Below are 17,119 nucleotides of genomic sequence, written 5' to 3'. Positions count from 1 at the left end.
CGGGACGTTTTTTAAAAACGTTGTGTAACACGTGCAACCTTAAGTTGAAAACACCAAATTTCGTGCCGTGCTTCCTACATAATCTTTCGAACTACGACGCACATTTTATCGTGACGAATTTAGCGAACGACGGCGACACTAACCGAATATCGGTAATCGCGAACACTGAGGAGAAGTATATTTCGTTTTCGAAATATATAAACAACACGTTTTCCGTCAGGTTTATAGACACGTGCCGGTTCATGGCGTCGAGCTTGGCACACTTGGTGAAGAACCTCTCCTCCGCAAACTTTGATTCAGTGTTCACCCCGTCGGATATGCAGTTGGTCACGCGGAAAGGCGTATACCCGTACGAATACACGGATACAAATTCTGTCAATTGACTTGTTTGAAAACATTTTTTTTTTATTTTACATGGGCTGTATATATTATGTCAAATTTATATTTTATTAAATAATATTTTACACAAGTCACACGCACAACATTTTTTTAAATATGTTTCAGGTTAATAGCATTAATTTAATGCAAATGTATAATTGATCCACAAGAGAACTGAGTTCATATTATAATAGCAGAGGTCTCACCGAGTTCAATACCAACATAGAATAGATTTAAATTTTAAACCAATATTCTGATAAATCTGCTAAGAATAGTAACTTTTATAGATGAGCACCTTATTGAATTTGGTCATTATCAAAGGTGGACAAGTTGATGAGAAGAAATTATTTCAGTAGGTTAAGTTATTAATAATCAATAAAAATATATTCAACACTAAAATATATAATAAATGTATATAATAATGTATAATAATAAATGCATTTTAGTTAAGCATGCTTAACTCATCAGTTAAAAATAAGTTAATTAATTAATTTTTAATTACCACCTAAGCCATATACATAAGAAGTACTATAGATAGTGATTGCAGTGCAACTTCAAATTTTATCAAACACAATGAGTTAACATAAATATTTTGTGTATTTCTTATGTAATAATACACTATAATACAATAATGCTAATAATACGATTGATTTAAATAATTATTGTGTACAATAAAATCAAAACAGTAATTAGTTTAACTAGAAAAATTAAGTTTGTTGGAAAGTAAAATGTTTAAAAAAATTAAGTATTCAACTTGTAATACTACTCACATTTGGTAAATAACAATACACTATATATATTAAGCCGTATTTTACATGCATTAAAATGGTTATTTCTGTGGGTGGTGTAGAAATACCTATTAAGTATGAGTTAAAACCAGGTACCTACTGCAGTTTATATTTCGAGTAGTTAATAAATAATAACTCCGTCAAACCTACATTATATGGTTATTGATGAGTTGGAAAATTGGAATTCGATGCTTAAAAACACTTAATGATGATTTTAATGATCTTATCAGTTAAAGCTTTATGTTCATATTTATCACATCATCGGGAAAAATATGGGACTATAAATAGTTGCTTGTGCATGAAAATTGAAGGCAAAATATTGAGTTGTGGCCAATCCATTAATGGATATTATAAATCGTATATTGAATATTATAATATTATATTATTTAGGTACATTATATTATTATATTATTCACAATTGTATATTATATTATTATATTGATCTATTATAATTAGTAATTAGTAATTACATTATCTTAGTCCGAGGTATTATATTATTATAATAGCATTCTTCGCCGAAAAACTTTTCGGCGGCAAACCGTTACGAAACGTTTCGTATTTTCTCGTATCACTAAATACGTTGTAATCATATTATTTTGAAATGGAATTAAATATGTTATTTAATAATAGACATCGATTACAGTGATGTAGTGTTGTACTGTTGTAGTACATGTACTATTATACTTGTCTATGGCGTCTATGCATTGTGCTATAGTGTGTTATTATGTCCCATGAATCAGTGTACTGGTCTAACTTATTCACCTTAAAATTTTGTTATTCAATTGTATAATATGATTAATATGTATTATTTTGTATTTTGTCATGATCTAAAAGCGTGTACGGTGTAACAGTGGCGTACAGACTTGAGGCAAACTATGCAATTTGACACCCACCCTACAGCCATCAGGTTTTTCACTTAATAAAAAATTGTATACATTTATATGATATTTAAAATGTATGAACAAACTAGTGCCCAGTTGGCCAGTTGCACACCTATAGTAACCCATCCATCCACCCACCCGTATTTTCCCTGAGGCAGTTGCCTCAAAAAATAGCTGTTCAGCACGCCACTGCGGTGTACCTAGTTCGTACTTAATATTTTATTACACTATACGACGTTACCAGCTACCTATTACAATAATATTTCAAGTGATCCGTGTTTCGTCTCGTATTCTGTACTATACACTATACTACTGCTTACTGCTTACAGCATACAGGTATGTATTCATACAAATATATCTATAATATACTTATAAATTATTAATCCACAACTGGTGTACCTTAGTTTACACAATTTCTAACTGATTTAGAATTGGTTAATACCATGAAATAAGAAAATCTTCTTATTCTTCTTAGTTCATGGTAATTACGTACAATAGTAATTAACATGTCGTCGAACAAATCAAACGATTTGTCATTATTGTCTATTTTCCCAACGTCTGTTATTAAATACTTTTTATAATACATATTGATTTATTTGGCAAGTATACTTAAGACATCAGTTGTAGGATTCTGGCATCTGCCATCATAGATATTATATCCTTTGGTCTATAACTGAAAGGAATGAGTTCTCATGAACCATTTCATTATTTTAGTAACTAAGCATCGAACGGTTTTTTTGTTAGTGTAGATCCCTATTACCTAATGGACAAATGTGATTAGGATAGTATTTTTTATTTAGGTAAGCTACTTGATTTATTTTAAACTAATTACCATGATTTAATATAATGTGGTTAGGGATATATACAGCTAGCTGTAGTATACTAGTGTTCAAAAACTTTGGGAATGGTCATTGGTCTAATTGGCACTGATAATTATCTAGGACATCTCATGGGCTTATATTGATATTTTCATTTTAAAGCGAGTTATAAGTGTTAAAGTCTTAATATTATACTTTTTTATAACTCATTTTAATTTAAAATTAAAATATCAATAGGCTCGTGAGATGCCTCAGATAATATTATAATCTTTCTATATTTTGGTAATAGGTGACTTTACTCTAATATTAAAGCTGACAGCATAAAATTGGTTTTGCTGAACGCAAATTTAGATACTAATCTTGTACCTACGTTTGTAAGATGGATACAATACATGCTAATCCTCTTTTAGCATTTCCAAACTTTTGGAATACCTTGTATATGTATTATTAATACATACAGTGATAAATATAAGACAAGTGGTTTTTTACCTATGCATTAAATATTATTAATATATACCTATATGTGTTATTTAGGCTGTATGTCCATATATCTATACTATTATTCTTATTAATAACAGTGAGTAAAGATATGCAAACATAAAATATATTATAATATATATGATCAATATGAAAAAAGCATCCAGTAATTATAGAACCAAACGAAGAAAAATTCAAAATGAACTTGAATTATTAGGTGATTGTCTGATGATGATTTGGAAACAGAACCTGCTACTGACAATGTGATAAAACCAATTTCTACTGAAATACCTATTGCTCATGATGACCAAAACTTAAATTCTCATCATCAAATTAATGTAGAAAATGCTGACAGTTCATTAAATACTTTCCATACACAATTACATTTGTTATCACCTGAATTGGCATGTAATGTAATCAATAATAACCTGATAGATGTAAATAACAACACACACATAAATAGTAAAGAAGAAAGTCTAGAAGAGAGTATTAAGGAATCCTTAGGTCAATGGGCAGTTAATTGTAATGTTCCTCAAAATACTGTTAACAAACTACTGAAGATTTTGAAATTTGAAACACCTTTAAAATTTTTACCAAAAGATTGCCGTACACTTTTGAAAAGTGGATCATCAAAAGTTTTAAATAATAGAGAAGTTAAACCAGGCAATTATCATCATTTTGGTCTCAAAAAAGGTATTATAAAGTATTCATTGGTCTTACCATTAAGTGATCACATTAAGATTGCTGTTGGAGTAGACGGATTGCCAATTAGCAAAAGTAGTTCGGGTCAATTATGGCCAATTTTAGCTTATATTATGCCTTACCGTAGCTATGTATTTCCTATAGGAATATATTATGGATATCAAAAACCTCGAGACAGTAATGATTTTCTTTATGATTTCATTTCTGAAGCCCTAGAATTAACCAGTAATGGTATCACTATTAACAACAAGATAAAAAAGGTAACTCTTGAAGTTATGTGCTGTGATGTACCAGCCAAAAGCTATTTATTACGTGTAAAAGGACACTCAGGATTTTTTTCATGTACTAGATGTGCACATGAAGGGGAATATATTAACAACAGAGTTTGCTTTCCATATAATGCTATTGGTAATAAAAAAAGAAGTCATGATGATTATGTGTCAATGAATAATGAAGAGCACCATAATTTCATCTATCGTTTTAATACCCAATATAAATGTAACAGACTTATTTTCGCTTGATTACATGCACTTAGCATGTTTAGGAGTTATGAAAAATTAATCAATCTTTGGATGACGAATGGTCCGGCAAATGTACGTCTATCAAGTTTGAAAGTTAAAAAATTATCTTCTTCTCTAAGTAAAATTCACAACTGTTTAACAAATGATTTTGTTCGTAAACCAAGAGGAATTGAGGAATATCCTAGATATAAGGTAACAGAACTTAGGCAGTTTCTCTTATATACAGGGCCAGTAGTTTTAAAAGACATCTTATCTGATGAATGCTATCAACATTTCATGACACTAAATATAGCAATGAGAATTCTTTTAAGTACTGATCATTCTAAATATGTAGGTTATGCCGCCAAACTCTTGGATTATTTTGTGAAAACATTTGAACAAATGTATGGCTCCCACTTTGTATCACATAATGTACATAGCTTACTACATATTAAGTACATGCTTTACTACATGTACTTAATACATACGAATTGGAGTTTACATATTTTAAATCAAAGGTTCTACACACAGATATAGGTAATGATTTATATTTTCATTGTGTAATTATTGTTTTGTAAAATTAAGTTATTATATATAATATTATATACTAGATATAGTATGTATATAACTATTAACAAACCTTCAACTGTATGTTTTTTTTATAGCTAATCTTTTAGAAGCTCGATCAGTAGCTCAAGATAATTCTGAGATATCATCCAATGAAAATGTCGATGTAAACACAAACTTAAAAAGGATTCGAAAATCTAAATCAATTAATAAAAAAAATGAACCTGTTAATATTCCAAGTCCTCCTGGCCATATTTCTGAAGGTAATATTAAACATTTGTATTTATTAATTATTATTATTGTTATTTATGTAATTTTGTTTGTTCAGTGGACTAATAATAATAAGCCGATCGATTTTCAATAACTATAATAGAATACTTTTATTAGTATAAATATAATATAATAAAATAGTGTTTTTAACAGAAAAAACGTATATGTGATAAAGATGATAACAAGTGACCGCACAACGACTGAATAACAGTGTTCCCACTGTTACATTTATATAATTATAATTGTATTATGTATGATAATAGGCTATTATAATACAGTATACATATTATTATAGTTTAAAATAAGTTGTTCAATATTTATGAACATATTAATTATAGCTGATTATATAGGCATTAATTTTGTTCAACATTTTTTGATCATTATAACATCATAAAAGTTTTTAAAAAAATATTGTACTCAACTCAATATAATAGTATACACTATACATTCATATTACTTTCTCTTAACCATACTTATAACCTATTTTACAGAATCTGAAGACTTATTTAATATTAACGATGATTCTGATAAAGATAAGTCATACAGAAATGAATCCAGTCCAAGTTCTGATGAAGGTAACAGTTTATTCAATGATACAACATTAAAATCAAAATTAAACGTTGAAACTCCGCAATTCAAACAACGTAAGAAAACATCCACTGAGAAAACTTCTGAAATATTAGGAACTGCCAATAAAAAATTGAAAGTATTTCATCATAACATTTCTACCAATTCAAATCACCAATCATCAACACCTGAAGTACCAACAACTATTATTTTTCTTTATGCTTTATTATTTTAAATACATAGCTAGGTTTAATAATAAATCTCTAATATGAATGATATTATGATTATGTATTATTTTTCTTTAGCTATACTTTAATATTTTATTTATGTAAACACATACATTTAATGTGGAACACAGCTATAGTTTATTAAAATTAAAAACTATTGTGATAGGTATTTGATTGTATTTATTTTGAATACATATTAGCTAGGTTTCATTAATAACAAATCTCTTATTTAACTTTAATATTTCATTTGTGTATAATAAATATAGTGTGGGATACATTTTATAGTATATTTTGTTAAATTAAGAAATATAAATTTAGTTTGATTTTTATTTTATTTTAAAATTGTTCAATTTATATCATTATTATAACTATATAATTAATAAGGTTTATTAAAAAAAAAAATGCGTTTATAATGTATTTATTTATTTATTAATTAAAAATGTGGTATAATTTAGTCGTATAAATGAGAAATACATAAGGCTTAATAATTATAGCAATGTTTAAGTGAATAATTTTATGTGGATCGTGTGTATAAAAATATTGAATAATTGAAGCCTTTATGTTAATAAAAAAAAAAAGTATTGAAATGATCGTTACAAAGTAAAGGTGAAATATTTTGATATTATTTGTAAAGAGCATATGTATTATACAATATTGTTATGATACTGTTCGTACATACTATTATATAAAAATAAAAACATATTATAATATTGTAACAACATATTGGTGCAATATTTTTAAATGTTTAAATACAAGGATAGTACAATGTTGTTGTGATAATATTGTAGAAATAGAAACATAATTTATTGTTACAACATTTTTGTGAAATATTTTGACAATTTTTTAATAGAATAATAGTAAAATATTGTTATGCTAATATTGTAGCAATAAAAACTCGTTTATATTGTTACAATATATGAGTCTAATATTCTAACAATGTTTGATCTTCTGCCAAAAAGTGTACTAATAATATTGTGACAATATTTAAAAAATTTATGACAACCACGTACAAATATTCTGATAATAATAACATTTGTCTAGAGATATTGATACAATATTATGTGAATATTATTTTGCCATCTGGGATCCTGGCGCATGCGTCCGACAAGTCAGTTTTCAAATCTTTGATGTTTTTACTATAACAATCTCAACGGATTTGATTAATCCTTAAGGATCCAATTTTATTATTGTTTTCCGAAATATATTATATCCGACGGTACTAGTGTCGATTTAAATGTATTATTTTCATTTCAATCACTTGTGTCCGCTCGCCGAGCGTTGAGATTTTTTTCTCATTCACGTCATTTATATTACTATGTATAGCTAACTCATTTGCAACTTTTCACCGAGTGTCTCGATTTTTACTAAATTAATCTCGATTAAATTAACGTGTGGGGCGAGCTCTTTTTCGAACCATTCCTCCATATCCGCGATAGACTTATTCAACCGACTAGCGGGCGACCCTCCAAACGCGTCCATTGCACCACGGTAACTGTGTTTATATTTTAAGATCGGTCTTATTTATCCAACTATTATGTTCGTCCTTAAAACCTATCCATCGAACGAATACACGCCGGCCTTTTGTGCGAATTACTTTTTCCACCTGCAGATAATCGTCGGGCAACATTGTTTTGCGTATTTCTTCGGCGTAAAACCCTCGGCGATCGGTCTACCCGTATAATCTTGTAGCGTAAACGTGGTCGGCGTAGTCTTATTCACTTTAATAATAGTAAATATTTCCGTAGACCCATTCGGTAAATATCCTTTGGTGAAAACACCCTTGTACACGCTGATGCGTACTTTGTCTCCGACGCTAAATTTTATTTTACCGGTTTTTTCTACAGCGTATTTTAGTTCAACACGTGTCGGATCGGCGTCAGCCTGCACCGGCACATACCGATAGTCCTATGCGTAGAATTATTAAAGTCATAGATTAACGAGGGTAGAATCGTGATCCAGTCGCGTGAACCCCTGCTAGTGAATTCTTTAAACATCGGATGTTTTAGCGCGCGATTAAATCTTTCCACGATAGACGCCTTGACCGCGCTAAATGTGCTATACATTTTAATATTGTGTTTTTTCACTAACGCTTCGAAATGTTTATTATAGAATTCACGTCCCTGATCGACGTGTAATAGGTTAGGACTATTCTGTGCGAAAATTTTACTTGCAGCTGTAGTGACTTCTTCGCCTTTTTTCGACTTGAGTGGCAGGGCCCACGTGTATTTAGTGAAACAATCGATAATACAGAGTATATATTTATACGATTTGTTCACGCCGGAATATTGTTGCATGTCGACGAGGTCCGCTTGAAATAAATCGTTTTTTCCGTAAACAATGACGCGGCGTCGAGGGTACCTCCTTCTGGCCGCCGCGTGAAGTTCGCTGGCTATTGCGCGCTAAAAATCATAAATAATTGTCTATCCAAGCTGTGGTTATAATTGTCGAGATTGTTTAGTAATCAAAATAAACTGATAAGAGGTTTTATTGTACATCGCATAAAACATCATATTATGATATAATTTAGTATGCATAAAATATAATAAGTAATATAACCTATATAATGTACAATATATTATAATGTTAAGGTTCATGTGTTAAGTCACAATATTAAAAAATATACCTATAAGTGAAATATGTAAGACCCACTAAATGTTATAAGAAAAAAGTGTTGAATACATTTCTAATTTATTTTCACTATTTGTGATCTTACCATTAAAATCATTTTGCGAGGGGGGGGGGGCGGCACAACACAAACAATTTTTTTCCGGAAAAACTACAGGTTTGCAAATTCTGAAAATTGCATAGCAAATAATTGATTGCAAATTTTCCGTAAAATCCCGGAGTCCCTAACTGTATGTGGGGAGGCTACCGTGAATGTTGGCCCCCCTAACACAAAATTTTTATTTCTGGAAAAACAAAAGGTATGCAAATTTTGAAAATTACATAGCTAATTATAGCAAATTAATTGCAAAATCATGCATAAGTCTGGGGTCTGTGGCTTGAAATGGGGTGGCCAACTTCACGTACATCTGCGCGACGGTCCGTGAAATAATAGTGCGCCTCTCCCGTGACAATGCCGTGTAGACCTCATCGGGGAGATAATGGGCGTGGTTACGGCCAGCCTCGACGGCGGCGTACGGCGCACAACGCCATCTCTGAAGCGTTGGTTACGTTTTACTTTTACTATTGCACACTCTTAAATCGTATATTTGAATGTATTCGTGTGTGTGTGTGTGTGTGTGTGTGTGTGTGTGTGTGTGTGTGTGTGTGTGTGTGTGTGTGTGTGTGTGTGTGTGTGTGTGTGTGTGTGTGTGTGTGTGTGTGTGTGTGTGTGTGTGTGTGTGTGTGTGTGTGTGTGTGTGTGTGTGTGTGTGTGTTAGAATATTATATCATGTATTTATAAAGACCTATAAAGACAGCCTATGTTTTTACATGTAAAATTTAAGGGGGAGGAGATTAATTTTTACATATTCTATTTTTACATACATAAAATATAAAATATTTACATTCAACTATTTTATATTCGAGGTTGACATATTTTAATAAAAATAAATAACTTATTAATTTTATTTACTAATATAGAATTTTTTTTTCAATTGTGCCCACGTCCAAACGGTTACGTCTATTTGTCCTAGATCGCTTAAATTGCATCTTAAAATGCAAGTATTTTCTGATGTATAGACAAATTATATAAACTATTACAAATGGCTATGTGAAAGAGCCATATTTTCCCCTCAAAATAATAGAGCAGGTGAAGTTAATCAAAATATATTACACTCATTTTTGAGGAAGAGGAAACATATAAATCGATTGAAACTGTATGTAATATCTCGATGATGCAATACACTACCCCATAGAATTATTAACTAATTGACAGTATCAGTTTATCTCACATAATATAGCACCTATCATGATTTAAAGAAATACTATCCCACCATAGCATTATTTAATGGAACACTGATATGTGTGAAATTTTTAAATTATGTCATAGAAGCTAAAATATCAACTGAAAATGGGTGTATAATATTATATCATATAATAATACAATAATCATTAATCATCGGCGTGTATTCTAGTTCCAACAGCCCTTTGGTGAAACACGAGTGGTACTCATTCACTATATACATCAGTTCATCATGCTCTATTTTTTAATCCATGTCTCAACCAAAATCAAAGTCCAGGGTGGTTGGATGTGCAAGACTGTATAGTATATAGATATAATCATGTAGATTAGAAACTAGAAAGTTTGAAGAAATAGAGACTAATAACCAATAAAAACTGTATATTATATTTATAAAAAATGTCGCTGGGCCGTAACCCGAAAAATATGTTCTGCACTCAACTATAAATATATAGTTGTAGCTTTTAGAAATTTGGAGTACAAAAATTGGAAGTACGCATTGTGTTATATTTAAATTGGGACAAAAACAATTATGATGGACTTTAAAATAAATTCACTTTTCAAGATATAATTGACATTACAAGTATAACTTAAAAATTTAAAAAAATAATTTATATTATTTAAAACCCGATATATTCATTAATCGTTATAGAATTTGAAAATTATAAAATAGTTCTACTTTTTCAAACATTTTAAATGTTAAATTTGTTTTTATTATATAAATTTGATAGATTTTATAGATTGAATTTTATAAATTTTATTTTAAATTAAGAAAACGTACATTGTTAAGAAATATTTTAAAGATTAATATAAATATAGGTTAAGACCTGGACATAAATGATAATTATCAGGAAAAAATAAAACAGTTTTTCTCCCTCGTTATAAATGTATATATTTTGTTGTAAAACATTGTGGAACAAAAAAAAATCAATTGTATTGTAATTATTAAAATTCAAAATATTAATGCTATAAACGTGTAAATTAATTTTAGCCATAACTTAAAATATATCCATTGGGAGTTTACAAAAACTTAACAATATAAAAAGAATCAAGTTTAAATATTTCTTAATTTATTTAATTTATATTTATAATAATATATTAAGTTAAACTTAAAATAATATTCGACGATATAATACATTCATAAAAAAAGATATGAAATCGTTTTCGGTAACCATTTTTGCACAGAAGTCAGTAATTGGTTGATTTTGAGAGGTTACTGAAAAATAAATTCATATTACATTTTGTGATTGAGTGTATTAGGTTCAACACACTGATTGTTATTATTTTATAAATGTCAATATTGACATTTTTAACAGTCATAAACCTACAAATAATATTTAAAAATGTATTTGGTACTTTTAGATTATAGAATAAAATAAAATTTATAGGTATGAAAATTACAAAATTTCTCGATTTTGATAAATTTTATGAAAACACATAATGCTCAAATGATGCTCAATACAATATCATGATACCCCGGACTCTACCAGCGGCGTATTAGTGGGAGGGTGATAACCCTCCCATTATATGTTTGAAAATCTTATTTTTTTTTTTTTGAACTTATAAGGGTTAAATACTTAAATTATAATTGGGACCTGAGTGGCGTAGTAGTTACCCACTCACGCAGTTGATTGTGACTCACACAGTCATCGATTCGATTCATAATAAAGTTTAAAAAAATTGCGTGGTTTAAGCGATCACAAATTTCCTACGATGCCGTCCGATTGCGTCATCCAGTTTCCAACTAGGTCCCACTCCACTAGAAGTAAAGACCGCATATGTCATTTCTTGGAGTTAGGGGGTAGTATCATTTATATAGTGATATATAAATATATAAATAGAATAATAGATCATATAATCTCCTTACTATCCACTTAAGATACGCACTGACAAAGACATTTAGGCCGTTTTAAACAAGATTACTGATTATAGTCGGCGACACGAAAAGCGTCCACTGGCCGAATCTAGCACCAGTTCTCTGCGGGGGTTAGTAATGTACCTATACATTGCAAAAGAAGAAATGAAAAACCGATTTATAATGTCAACAAATACACCTTATCAAGTTTTTGCGGAAGTAGTCAATAATTTGCCAAAAGAAGCTCTGAAAACCATGCCAAAAGCAAACACCGTAAAAAGAACGTTGCGTAATTGTAAAGGTCGAATGTATGCAAAAAAACTTCAAACTCTATCAGAGCTAAGTATAACTGGAGATTGGACATTATATAAAAATGAACGCATTTTATTGTACGATAGTGGACATGATTTTGATAAACGAGTAATTATTTTTTCTTTGGATGATGGTTTACGATATATCACTAATGAAAATAATTGGTTTTGTGATGGAAACTTTTCTTTAAGTCCTGAACATTTTTTACAACTATATGTTATAAAAGTAAAAAAAGAGAAGTATTTGTGACCGCTGTTTATTGTTTATTAGAAAGAAAAACAAAAAGTACTTACATAAAAATGTTTAGTATTTTATACTAGAAATGTGCTGAACTTAATTTTTTTCCTGATCCAAAAGTATTACATATTTATTTAATTTATGAAGGTATGAACTATTAAAAAACTGTTGTTCCGCCAGAAGCTAATGAGTTACTGGAGTACTTTGATTGTTCATACGTCACGTGTACGTACAAAAAAGTTGGTTCGGGAGAACTTAAAAAACTACGTCGAATTAAAGCGTTATATTCTCCAGAGATATGGAACGTGCACGAATCGACATTAAATGGGAAACATCGAACAAAGATATTTGCGAGAGCTGGAATAATAGATTCAAACATTTGGTGGGGCATAACCATCCTACGATATGGAAGCTAATTGATAAAATGCGATAGGAAATATGTGTCGATATCGCAAAAATTGAATTTAATAATATCGGGCTAACATCTAAAAGGAATGAATATACTTTGGAATACCGTCTTCAAATATTATGTCAACGATCTGCAGATAACGAACCAGTCGAATTGATATTACAAAATATATCACACTGTTTACGTAAAAGGAGTAGGGAGTAGTATCGATAATGGTCTGGTTATCTATATCTATACTATTATAAAAAAATTTAAGGGTTTTTCATAGACCGCGCTAACCGAGAAAACTACTGAACCAATTTGGCTGAAAGCCGACACTCTGCTGAAGGTTTTAGTACCACTTTTGTCAATAAAAAAAAAGTATAAGGTTCATAAAAAATCAAAAACAGAATCACAGTAGTGGCGCCCTCTTTCGGCCAAAAAATATACTAAATATTTTTAGTTGTTATGGTTCTATAGGTTGTAAATCCAAAGATGATGAGTTGTTCTTATATAAAATGGAAACATATGGTAAACTTATTGTATGACACATAGTTACTATTGGTTACTGATTCATAGAAACCGAATACTGTTATATAAACGGATTTCTGTCTGTTTGTTAATCTTTTATGAATTCCAAAACGACTGAACCGATTGCGACGAAATTTGGTACAGAGATATATTAGACCTGTAGGCAGAGGATAGAATGAGTTAAAAAGTGATAGACTCAACCCCGGAAGGTGCTCAAACAGACATTTTGAGATTTAGGATGGATTTTTTTTTTAGTTTTACTTATTAACTAACGTGTCAGAAAAATTTATTCGTGTACACACCATAAGGAGGAACAAAAAATATTGTGTTTTCAAATGCACCTCAATAAATATCATTCAATTGAATACTTGAATTGCCAGACTTTTCTCGATAATTCGAATAAAATTACATAATGGTAAACTAAATTGAATATCGTTGTAAGATTATTACTTAGTATATTTTAACGTTTAACCGTTATGTATCTATATGTATAAAAATGTATTGTTTGCATAATCACAAGTAACGAATTTAATACACAGTTTGAGAATTATAAGGTAGGATTTTTAACGACTACGAAGTGCTCGAGTTCAGCTAGCAATAATGATAAATAATAAAATATTTTTTTGATAATTTTTCCCAAGTTATGTAATTAAATTTATATAATTATGTCAATTTTTTAATATAATAATTTAATATATAAGTATTTTTAAAATTATGATGATAATTAATGCATAATCAATAATTATGTATACTAATTTAATAAATAATTTTTTTTTGAGCCTTTTTTTCCCGGACTTTTTTCCTAATATCTAGATATTAAAAAAGTCCGAGGAAAAAATTCCAAAAAAAAAGTCCAAATAAACGGAAAAAAATCACAGAAAAATTTATTTAAGTGGTTTAGAACCCATGGATATCGGTGGTAGGGTAGCAGTAGTAGGTCGTGGTAAAGAGGGGTTACTTTTCGTGTCACCAACAGCCGGCAGAGGGAGCATTGCCTTCCCTAAACCCAATCATTGCCCACTCTAAAAATAGTAAAATATTAGAAAGGCTTTTAGGTAGGTACAAAGATATATAAAAATACTAGATAGTCAACTTCGATATTATTATTGTCACCAGTAAAATGGCCGCCATCCTTATCTAAGAGGTGAATGTTTATGTTTTATATTATTGATGATAAGCAATTGAAGAACAGTGTTATAAAATATACTGTTATAGGTACTTAGAATTATAATATTACAATGTTTAAACTTAATAATCTTTAAAAACAATTGTTGTCGCCAACATAGTTTTTTTGAATCGTAGTCGTTTGGCGGGTTTTTTCGTTTTGTGAATTTCGTGTTGAGGTATCGGTTCGTATCGTGCGCCACCGCGGTGCAGTTGACAACAGCTGTTGTGTGATAACTGCCCGGTGCATGCCTGAGGAGCGCACAGATATATATAATATATATATCTGCGGAGGAGCGTCTAAACACAGAACTGAACCGTGACCTTTTTGCACATGCGCAAGTGCCATATCAAGAATTGGAATCTCTTATAATTTTATCAATATCATAGAATTAATATTCATTATGTTAATTAAAAGGTTTTAACGACGGCAAACGAATTGTACTAATTAACACAGTTTTATTAAAGGCAATAACGAACAACATATGATATACAACAGGAGCCCACAAACGGTACTCTGAGACTGAGAGACAAGTGTGACCATGACTGAATTAGTGGTCAAGCCCTTTACAAAAACAGGGTAGCCAACACTCGGCCATCCGACTTTACTTATCGGCCTCGATAAGTCATTATATAAAACAAACTTAATTAAATTAACATTTTAACCAAAATTAAACAAGTCAGTTCGTTAGATAGACTTAACTAAATTAATATATATATATATATATTCTTTTTTTTTTCTTTTTAAACAAAATTAAACAATCAGTTCTTTAGATAGACTTAACTAACATAATCTTTTAAATACTTTGGTGGTTTTCTTTGACGTTTGAGTTTAACAGTTTCTTCCACCCTTGGTAGATCAGCATTTGATTTGTCAGTCTCTTCATCTTCATCTGCTGATGACCCACTTCCTTTTTCCTCATCCTGCTCCTCTTGCATTATTGAAACTGCCTTTAACTGAGACACATGAGCCGTTGTAGCATAAATGTGTTTACCATCCCTTGCCATCTCAGCGACTCGATATGTGTTTCCAGGTAGTTTCCCTATAATTTGTAACGGGCCCCGATACTTGGTCTGAAGCTTGGTAGATTGGCCTGGGTTAGGTGCACGCAGCATTGCCACCACTTCTCCAACTTCATAGCTTATTGATTTGTTCCTTTTCTGATCATATCTTTCTTTCATTGACACCTGAGTTTTCAAAATGTTATCTCTTGCCTTGACCTGTAATTCTGCTGAATTCAAAGGCTGATGTGTACCAACACCATCTAGTAATCTCAGCACACTTGAATGGAAATGAGGACGGTATCCATGAATCAACTCAAATGGTGTGTATCTGGTAGTCTTACATTCAATGTTGTTTATGTCACGTTCCACTTCTCTCAACTTTTGGTCCCATAATTTCTGATCTTGCGCTTGAATTGCAAGCATTGGCAACAAGGTTCTATTTATTTTAATTATTGTTTTTTAAAATATGAATGTTCTACATCTTTCTCCTGAAATATTTTAAATTTTTTATTTAAAACGGGTTTTTTCGTTTCGATTTTGTCGAAAAAAAGTTTTTTGTGTGGTTATTTTTTTATTAGGTGGATAGTTATTTTTTTTGAAAAAGTTTTGTCATTACAGGTGATACATTTAGATAACATTTATTTTTTTAGCTTCACTACTAACATTGTGTTTATTTAAAAGATGTCTTGTCAATGAAGACTTAGTTGCAAAATCTACTTTGCATATATCACAAATAATTGATATTTTGAAATTAAAGTTAAAATTAGTGGAAATTCTATAGTTGAAACTCGTTTTTTGTACACTTAATCAAAGTTGCCTACCATTGTGATTGTATCTTTCACGTAATTATGAAGAGCTATTTTTACAACTTTTATTAGATGTGTGTGTGTTTTTTTTTGGTGGCTGTCATCACGTTTTGGGGCAATAAAAGTGCTTCGATTTTTGACTTCAAGCACTCGTTCGATCAGAAAGTGAAGATAGTTGGTACTTTGTGGGGTTAAAAGTGAAAAATTCTTAATACTTTTCTAAATAATCTGGAAAAATAAACTAAAAATTAAGGGAAAAACAGGAAATTTTACGCACACTCATATTTCGACAAAATCGATTTTGGTTTTTGATGTAACATCAAAACAAATGACCATAAATACATGAAATTTTCACCGAATTTTTATATAAGTATATTCTATTTACCATGCAGTTTTTAAAAATGTTCGACTTATGCTGAACTATTCATAGGCATTTGAAATTTTCGGTCATTATTGGTTTTTTTATTATTAATATTGATAAAAATTTATTTGTTAGGCAGAAAGCTTGAAAATTTAATACAAGGCTCTTAACAAATTGTTACAATAGCAGTTGAAAAATAAAAGAAATTCATATTCACGATTTTTTTTTATAAGCATTCAAAGTTTGAATTTTTACAAAATACGAAAAAATCACCAAATTTCACAAATTATTTTAAGCTATAAATTCATAAAAAATTTAATACAAAATTCCTTACAAGTTTTTCAATCTTTATCACAAATAAAAAGTCCACCGGAAATTCAA

The sequence above is a fragment of the Diuraphis noxia genome, unplaced genomic scaffold (genome assembly GCF_037042655.1).
Source record: "Diuraphis noxia isolate RWA-SAM2 unplaced genomic scaffold, SU_Dnox_SAM2 contig0003, whole genome shotgun sequence".
Classification (NCBI taxonomy): domain Eukaryota; kingdom Metazoa; phylum Arthropoda; class Insecta; order Hemiptera; family Aphididae; genus Diuraphis; species Diuraphis noxia.
The sequence above is the reverse complement of the archived record's forward strand: the minus strand, read 5'-3'. Positions refer to the sequence as shown.